Raw genomic sequence first — 8,676 nt, 5'->3', positions numbered from 1 at the left:
TTTGGGAAGCAGATCCACCCCAGCCCTTGCTGTCTGGCCCTCCACAGACTCACACTTTTCCGGAGCATCGCTCAACCCTTTCGGCATGCCGTCTAGCCTCGCCGAGAGCCTAAGGCGCAAAGGGGGAGTGATGCGCGGTTGCCCGTGGCCATGAAGCCGAGAAGCGCGATGGAAACTTTGCGGAAAGCGCTGGGGAGGACAGAGAGCGCCCGAGTAGCCAGTGGAAAACGGGTAGGTGTTCAGCTGAGTCTGGGGTGGGGGGACACACCCTGGTGCGAGGGAGAAAGGGGAATCGCTACTGCCTTGCAAGCTGTTAAATGTACTTGACCTATTGTGTTCAGTTTTGGGCACTGCAATTTAAGGAAGATGTAGACAAGCTGGAACGTGTCCAGAGGAGAGTGACAGAGATGGTGAGGGGTCTGGAGACCAAGTCCTATGAGGAAAGATTGAAGGAGCTGGGTATGTTTAGCCTGAAGAGGAGAGGAACGAGAGGTGATATGATAACCATCTTCAAGTACTTGGAGGGCTGTCATATAGAGGAGGGTGCCGAGTTGTTTTCTGTTGCCCCAGAAGGTCGGACCAGAACAAATGGGTTGAAATTAAATCAAAAGAGTTTCCATCTAGACATTAGGAAGAATTTTCTGACAGTCAGAGTTGTTCCTCAGTGGAACAGGCTTCCTCGGGAGGTGGTGAGCTCTCCTTCCCTGGAGGTTTTAAAGAAGAGGCTAGATGGCCATCTGTCAGCAATGCTGATTCTGTGACCTTAGGTAGATGATGAGAGGGAGGGCATCTTGGCCATCTTCTGGGCATGGAGTCGGGGTTCACTGGGGGTGTGGGGGGAGGTAGTTGTGAATTTCCTGCATTGTGCAGGGGTTGGACTAGATGACCCTGGTGGTCCCTTCCAACTCCATGATTCTGTGTTTTTGGATTTATAGGGCCATTTCATGCATCTAACGAAAGGGGCAAAATCCCATACTGAAAGGAACTTGTTAGTTTTTAAGATGTCAGAGAAACCTTTAATTGCTTTGCTTTTCTGCCACAGGTATAACCTCCCCTCCAAAAAAAAACCCTACTCAACTGGAGTATCAGGAAAGTTTATTACCCCCTCGCCTAAAAAAAAAGACATCTCACTTTATTTTTCCTTTGTCTCCCCACCTCCACCACTATTAAGAGCTTTAAAAAAATTATGGAGGTTGAAGCAGTCGTATGGACCTTGCTTTCATGCTTAGCTGCTTGAGAACCTCTGTTGTCGTCTGTTTTTAAGCGACACAGCTCTTAAAAGGCCAGATGGGGGAAAGCTGGTTGGCCGAATGCCATCTCCTCTGGACCATTTCCTGACATGCTTCTTAAGAAACAGCTCTCTCTTTTTTCTTTCTTTTAAGTGATGTGAGAAGAAGCCATGGTTGTCGGTTTCATGTAAGCCAGGCAGTTATGTGCTTGTCAGTTTCACGCAAGCTCCCCTGCAGGTTTGCCAAGGGACTCCTGCCTGCTGTCAAGTGAAATTCACACCGCTGACCCTTCAAAATACTAGTCTTAAAAGCCCCATCTGTTAAAAAAAAAAAAGGGGGGGGGAGAGAACAGCATTATTGCAAACTGAGAAAAACACTACTTCACTCTGCTTTCCGTTCTTAGGGCTGACTCAGTGCAATCCTGTGTAGATTTACTCCAGTACATCTCTAACCTGGAGAACCGGGTTTGATTCCCCACTCCTCCGCATGAGCGGCGGACGCTAATCTGGTTAACCGGGTTGGTTTTCCTGCTCCTACACATGAACCCAGCTGGATGACCTTGGGCTAGTCACAGCTCTCTTTAGAGTGCCCCACCTACCTCACAGGGTGCCTGTTGTGGGGAGGGGAGGAAGGGAGGGTGATGGTAAGCCAGTTTGATTCTTCCTTAAGTGGTAGAGAAAGTCGGCATATAAAAACCAACTCTTCTTCTTCTCCTCCTCCTCCTCCCTAATGTCTTGAACCTTAGAGCAATCTTCAGACCACATGCATGTGTGAACCGGCACTGGGGCACAAGCTGAACTGGCTTGAAGGGCGACAGGTTTTCATCCGAAGAGGATGCTTGTCTCTTTAAAAGCTCTCAGGTACTGAGGGAGGGAGGCCACCGCTGCCCTGCCTCCCGCCCGCCTTCACCTGCTCCCTTGCCTGCACTACCAAGCAGGACCCTAGTCCATAGTTCATACCCTCTATAGCACAGACAGGAAAAGGAACCAGTGGCTATTTCACACATGAAAATTGTCTATGGATATTGCTGCCAGCTAAGCAATAAGCATGCACGTGTGAACCGTAGGCTCAATTCATATTTTGTTGGATCGGCAGACGAATCGCTTCCCTGTGGTTTGAACCCCGACTCCATTGAAAAGGCTGCTTTAAAGCCCGAACTGGGCTGAGTTCCCAGTCCCTGCTCCCATATCAGGGGAGGATGTTGTAAGCTGCTTTGGTTCCCCGCCGGGGAGCAAAGTGGCATATAAATGTAAAAAGCAGCACGAAATCTGCCTTTGCCATCCGAAGCGCGTTAGGAGACAGGGCCTTCTTGTCGGTGGCCCCACAGCTGTAGAATTCCCTCCATACAGCAGTTCCTGACAGCATTTCGGTATTAAGCCAATGCAGTTCTGTTCCAGAGGGTCTGGGGGTGGGGGGTGGGTAGGCAATGTTAGGACCCTGGAGTCCAAGCAGAAAATACTGAACCAGATATAAGGCAGATTCGTACGTCACTGTTATTTTGATGGGTCTGCCGTGTTTATTTCGTTGTTGTTTTTAATGGCTTGTTTAAATTTGCTCCTTTGATTCCCCGTTGCTGCTGGGGAGATTTCTAAATCCAGTATAACGCAGGATAGAGAGATGTCGGGATAAATAATGACTTAACGGAGGAACGGTTGGGATGGACTGACTCATGACTTCCCGCCCAAACACAGACAGGCGTTGGGTGCCGAGGGTTTTGGTGATTGTACGTCTGTTTTTATTAAACGCGGACCAGACTGGGGTTTTACATGGGTTGATTCTGGGAGGATATAGTCTGCCAAACTGTTCTACTGCCTTTGTTTTAAAGGTTTGTTGAATTGGGGTGGGTGGAATTAGAGCAGAGACCTTTTTTTTTTAAAGTGACAGCCCCCCCACCCCCCAGTACAAATGGCCTTTCTGCCCCTGGGGAAATCCTATGAGCAGCTTTCCAGAAGAGCATGCTGCGTAAACAGGAAATGAGATTGCAAATCTAGGTCTGGTTCTCAGCTTTACGAGCCTCCTCCTGACGCGAGCTGTCCTGCCCAATCATTATTATTTATAAACTAGATTGATTTATTCCATTTTTATACTGCCTTTCCTCTGAAGAGATTAGAGCAGTGTAAGTCCCCCCACCACCATTTTGGCCTCCCAACAGCCCTGAGAGAGAATGGCCTTTTATGCATGGCTGTTCCACCTGCCGTCACCCCTCCGACAACTCCGGGTCCTTGTTTGGACCACGCGTGCCGTTTCCGACCGTCAGAGGTCGCCTCGCTCTCCCCCTGCGTTTCCCTGCATTTTGCCCGCGTTTTGAGGGACCTGTTTTATCTCGCATTTCGAAACGCGGGCAGAACGCGGGGAAATGCAGGGGGAGAGCGAGGTGACCTCCGACGGTCGGAAACGGCACGCATAATCCAAACAAGGACCCGGAGTCGTCAGAGGGGTGACGGTGAGGGAAACAACCAGGCATAAAAGACCAGTGATTGGCCCACGGTTCTCAGGCAGGGGTCTTTCCCATCACCTCCTTGCCCAGTCCCTTTAACTGGAGATGCCGGGGATTGAACCTGGGATCTTCTGCGTGCCAAGCAGAGGCTCTACAAACTGAGCTGCCCAGTCCCTTTAACTGGAGATGCCGGCTATTGAACCTGGGACCTTCTGCGTTTGAAGAGGCTCTACAAACGGAGCTGCCCAGTCCCTTTAACTGGAGATGCCGGGGATTGAACCTGGGACCTTCTGCGTGCCAAGCAGAGGCTCTACAAACTGAGCTGCCCAGTCCCTTTAACTGGAGATGCCGGGGATTGAACCTGGGACCTTCTGCGTGCCAAGCAGAGGCTCTACAAACTGAACTGCCCAGTCCCTTTAACTGGAGATGCCGGGGATTGAACCTGGGACCTTCTGCGTGCCAAGCAGAGGCTCTACAAACGGAGCTGCCCAGTCCCTTTAACTGGAGATGCCGGGGATTGAACCTGGGACCTTCTGCGTGCCAAGCAGAGGCTTTACAAACTGAGCTGCCCAGTCCCTTTAACTGGAGATGCTGGGGATTGAACCTGGGACCTTCTGCGTGCCAAGCAGAGGCTCTACAAACTGAGCTGCAGCCCCTCCCCGTCCTTGTGAAGGCTCACAGATGGGCAGGGGAAGGAAGGACACACAGGCAGGTGGAGATAACGTGTAGGCTGGTAGGACAGCCCAAGCAGGGGTCCTGGTGGTGGTGGGAGGAGGACAGTCTCGCCCCAGGGTCCTCCAAAACCCGAGACGGGCCCTGCTGTTCGGACACTCTCAGCAGCTGAGCACGAACCAACCGCTCTCTCTCCGCCAGCCCCTGCGTGTCTACCTGCCTGCTTCCCAGCTCTTCTCCAGACCACCAGCCCGAACACTCGTGACCACAAAAACATGAGCTGTCACTCAGAACGGAGGAAATGTGCCAGGACTCCTAAGTCAGACAGACCACACAGATGTGATTTATCGCTTACAGGGCAACAGCTGCTCTGCTCATCCATGCATTCCACAAAGGCCGAATGCAGAGGAGGGCAACGAAGATGGGGAGGGGTCTGGAGACCAAGTCCTATGAGGAAAGGTTGAAGGAGCTGGGTATGTTTAGCGTGAAGAGGAGAAGGGGATATAATAACCATCTTCAAGTACTTGAAGGGCTGTCCTATAGAGGATGGCGCCGAGTTGTTTTCTGTTGCTCCAGAAGGTCAGACCAGAACCAACGGGTTGAAATTAAAGCAAAAGAGTTTCTGCCTAGAGCTTGTCAGATAAACCTTTGAGCTTGTTGTCCAGAAAGTAGGAGCAAGTTGGGGAGGGGCCATGGCTCAGTGGCAGAGCATTTGCCGGGCATGCAGAAGGTCCCAGGTTCAATCCCCGGCATCTCCAGTAGAAAGGACTGTGTAGTAAGTAGGGTTGCCAGGTCCCTCTTCACCACTGGCGGGAGGTTTTGGGGGCAGAGCCTGAGGAGGGCAGGGTTTGGGGAGGGGAGGTCCTGCAATGCCATAGAGTCCGATTGGCAAAGGTTGCCATGTCCCTCTTCGCCACCGGCAGGAGGTTTTGGGGGCAGAGCCTGAGGAGGGCAGGGTTTGGGGAGAGGAGGGCCTGCAATGCCATAGAGTCCGATTGGCAAAGGTTGCCATGTCCCTCTTCGCCACCGGCGGGAGGTTTTGGGGGCAGAGCCTGAGGAGGGTGGGGTTTGGGGAGGGGAGGGGCTTCAAAGCCATAGAGTCCAGTTGCCAAAGCTGCCATTTTCTCCAGGGGAACTGATATCTGTCATCTGGAAATCAGTTGTAATAGCAGGAGATCTCCAGCTAGTACCTGGAGGTTAGCAAAAATAGACACTGCTGTATAATTGTTAGTTCCAAGCCAAAGAATACAGTCACAATATTATTTAAATACCAATTCTCTATTACAAAGTTGTCAATTTACAAATATGCATCGCCAATAAATACAGTACACCAACAAGTGCACATATTTCCAATAGTCAATTTTTTCCCAAGGAGGAACCTATGAGTCTAAACTAGCTCTGAGGAGCAGATGATATGCTTTTTGTACTACCCATAGGGAGTTTTGAAATATGAAATGAAAACGTGTAATTGAAGCAATAGACCAACTTATATTATCAAGGGTTTGAAGAGGAACTGAAGAAGAATGAAACGGCGGTCTTCCTCTTCTACTTGACGTCTGAAATAAGAATACAAGGATTAGTTTCTTATAGGCAATATATTGTGAACTAATTGCGATATTAACAGCATTGTTATACTTACCTTATATAGGACAGAGCAGAAAAATTGACTATTGGAAACTGTATTCTTTGCCTTGGAAGTACCTGGAGGATGGCAACCCTAGCCAAAGGGTCCCTCCCCAAACCCCACCCTCCTCAGGCTCTGCCTCAAAAACCTCCCGCCGGTGGCGAAGAAGGACCTGGCAACCTATCTCCGGCCCATGTCATTGTAACAGTGCATTGGTTGGCTGTGCATCACGGTCATGCTTTACAGATTTAGGCGTGCGCTTTAAAACAAAAAGTGCTTCCTTAAACAGCCATAATGTGTGAAGCAGCCCTCTTGGAGAACATGGAGGAAGCGGTTAGTTTCTCTTAAGCTGAAATGCGAAGGCTGCCCGCTTAGCAGCTCGCTTTGGATACAGACCAGAAGGGAAATCCGTATTTAAGTTTGTTTTCCATCAGCTTGGGAGCAGGAAGGACGGAGCTGGTGCGCCTGTGTGGCCGGCCCCAAGTCCTTGCTGGTTGCAATGAATTAGCAAGCCTGCCCGGTGGGGGATTTTCACCGGCGCTAGATCAGTTGTAGTAGCGGGAGATCTCCAGCCACTACCTGGAGGTTCAGCAAGAAATCTCCACCAGTACCGCACGGAATTGGTAAGAATACAAGATAGGCAGTATCAAAACCCAAGTAAATTCAATCTCTTAATCAAGATCGCCTGTAGTCAGCTCCTCCATTTTATCTTGTCCCAGGAGAGCAGCTTTTAACAACCACCCTCGCGGAAAGACAGCGAGCAGCAATGTAATTTTGCGTGCTTGCTTTTGAAGGAACTTTTGAAGGAACGTAGAATATGAACGGCCGAGTTGACCTGGCAAATCTTAAGGGCTGAAGAAGCCGTGACTGGGCGAAAACGCCTTATTAATTTCGGAAGAAGCGTTTCCCAAACTGATTCTACTTTTTTGCCTCCAAGGGGTCTGCCTTTGGAAACAAAAGTTTTATGGAACTTTTGGTTGGTGGCTATAAATATTGTCCTTTTAATCGTTTGTAACCTTGTGTACATAGTTTGCCACATTTATACGAGGCTGGTGTACATATATTTTGGTGTATGGTTTATGTATATTTTGGTGTATGGTTTCAACACATTGCATGTAATAATATAGAATTATTTTTGCTAGAAATTAGCATGTATTTTGTTGAAGACTTGGGCTTTGGCACTGCCTGTCTCGTATCACTACCTGGAGGTTGGCGACCCTAATGTCCAGTGTAATGCATACAATCAAACATGCAAAAGAACTGGATCGCACAGTGAGAGAAACAATGAAATAAAAAGAACAGTACAATACGTCCAGTAAACAATGCAATACCAGTGGGAGAAGGAAAGGGGAGGAACTGCCTGCAATTTTTTTCACAGAACAATAACGCTACAACCTTATTTCCTGTACAAAAAAAAAATCAGTCCTGAGCAGTTCTGTTTTATTACAAGCCTATTCCCTTTAGTCCTGATATGGAGAGCTCAGGCTAACCAATCTCGTAAGATCTTGGAAGCTTAAGCAGGGGCTGCCATGGTTAGTGCTTGGATGGGAGATCACCAAGGATGTCCGTGGTTGTTACGTGGAAGCAGGCAATGGCAAATGACCTCTGCTTGTCTCTATCCTTGAAAACCCTCCAGGGTCACCATAAGTTGGCTGTAACGTGACAGCAAAAAAATAATAAAATAAATCAGTGTATAAGAATTCTGGAGGGGGTGAGCGCTCCTTCCCTGGAGGTTTTTAAGCAGAGGCTAGATGGCCATCTGTCAGCAATGCTGATTCTATGACCTTAGGCAGATCATGAGAGGGAGGGCACCTTGGCCATCTTCTGGGCATGGAGTAGGGGTCGCTGGGAGTGCTGCGGGGTGGGGAGGTAGTTGTGAATTACTTCCATTGTGCAGGGGGTTGGACTAGATGACCCTGGTGGTCCCTTCCAACTCTATGATTCTATGGATTCCCTTTTGGCCAGTTTCATTGTATACATCCAGCGGAATGACAGGAGTTCAGGAGCCTTGCTGGCTTACCCAGGCAGGCTGTTCTGTCAGGTAGGAGCCACAATAGAGGAGGAGGAAGAGGAAGAAGAAGAGTTGGTTTTTATATACCGACTTTCTCTACCACTTAAGGAAGGATCAAACCGGCTTACGATCGCCTTCCCTTCCCCTCCCCACAACAGACACCCTGGGAGGGAGGTGGGGCTAAGAGATCTCTAAGAGAGCTGTGACTAGCCCAAGGTCACCCAGCTGGCTTCATGTGTCGGAGCCCTCCTCGGGCTCCACCCAAAAAACTTCCCGCCGTTGGCGAAGAGGGACCTGCCCTCAACCATAGACCTGGCGGAACAACTCGCTCTTACAGGCCCTGCAGAACTGCATCAAGTCCCACAGTGCCATGGTCTCATTAGAGAGAGGGTTCCACCAGACCGAAAAGCTCTGGCCCTGGTTGAGGTCAGCCGGACACTCTTGGGGCTGGAGACCGACGGTAAGTTATTATTTGCATAGCATAGAGCTCTCTTGGCGGGTAGGGTTGCCAGCTCCGGGTTGGGAAATACCTGGAAATTTTTGGGGTGGAGTCTGAGAAGGGCGGGGTTTGCGGAAGGGAGGGTCTTCAATGCCATAGAGTCAATGCCATAGAGGGTCTTCAATGCCATAGAGTCCAATGGCCAAAGCGGCCATTTTCTCCAGGTGAACTCATCTCTATTGGCTGGAAAGCAGTTGTAATAGC

General features: G+C 49.7%; 1 protein-coding gene across 1 annotated transcript in view; it reads left to right on the top strand.

Moving 5' to 3' along the window:
- The first annotated feature begins 207 nt into the window (after nt 1-207).
- TNS2 (tensin 2) overlaps nt 208-8,676 on the top strand; it is a 99,558-nt gene continuing 91,089 nt past the window's right edge. The window contains exon 1 of the mRNA XM_056867365.1: nt 208-231. The gene's annotated coding sequence lies outside the window, so the exon portion shown is untranslated. The remainder of the gene's footprint in view (nt 232-8,676) is intronic.

Source organism: Euleptes europaea, chromosome 1, assembly GCF_029931775.1.
Source record: "Euleptes europaea isolate rEulEur1 chromosome 1, rEulEur1.hap1, whole genome shotgun sequence".
Taxonomy (NCBI): Eukaryota; Metazoa; Chordata; class Lepidosauria; order Squamata; family Sphaerodactylidae; genus Euleptes; species Euleptes europaea.
The sequence above is the reverse complement of the archived record's forward strand: the minus strand, read 5'-3'. Positions and strand labels throughout refer to the sequence as shown.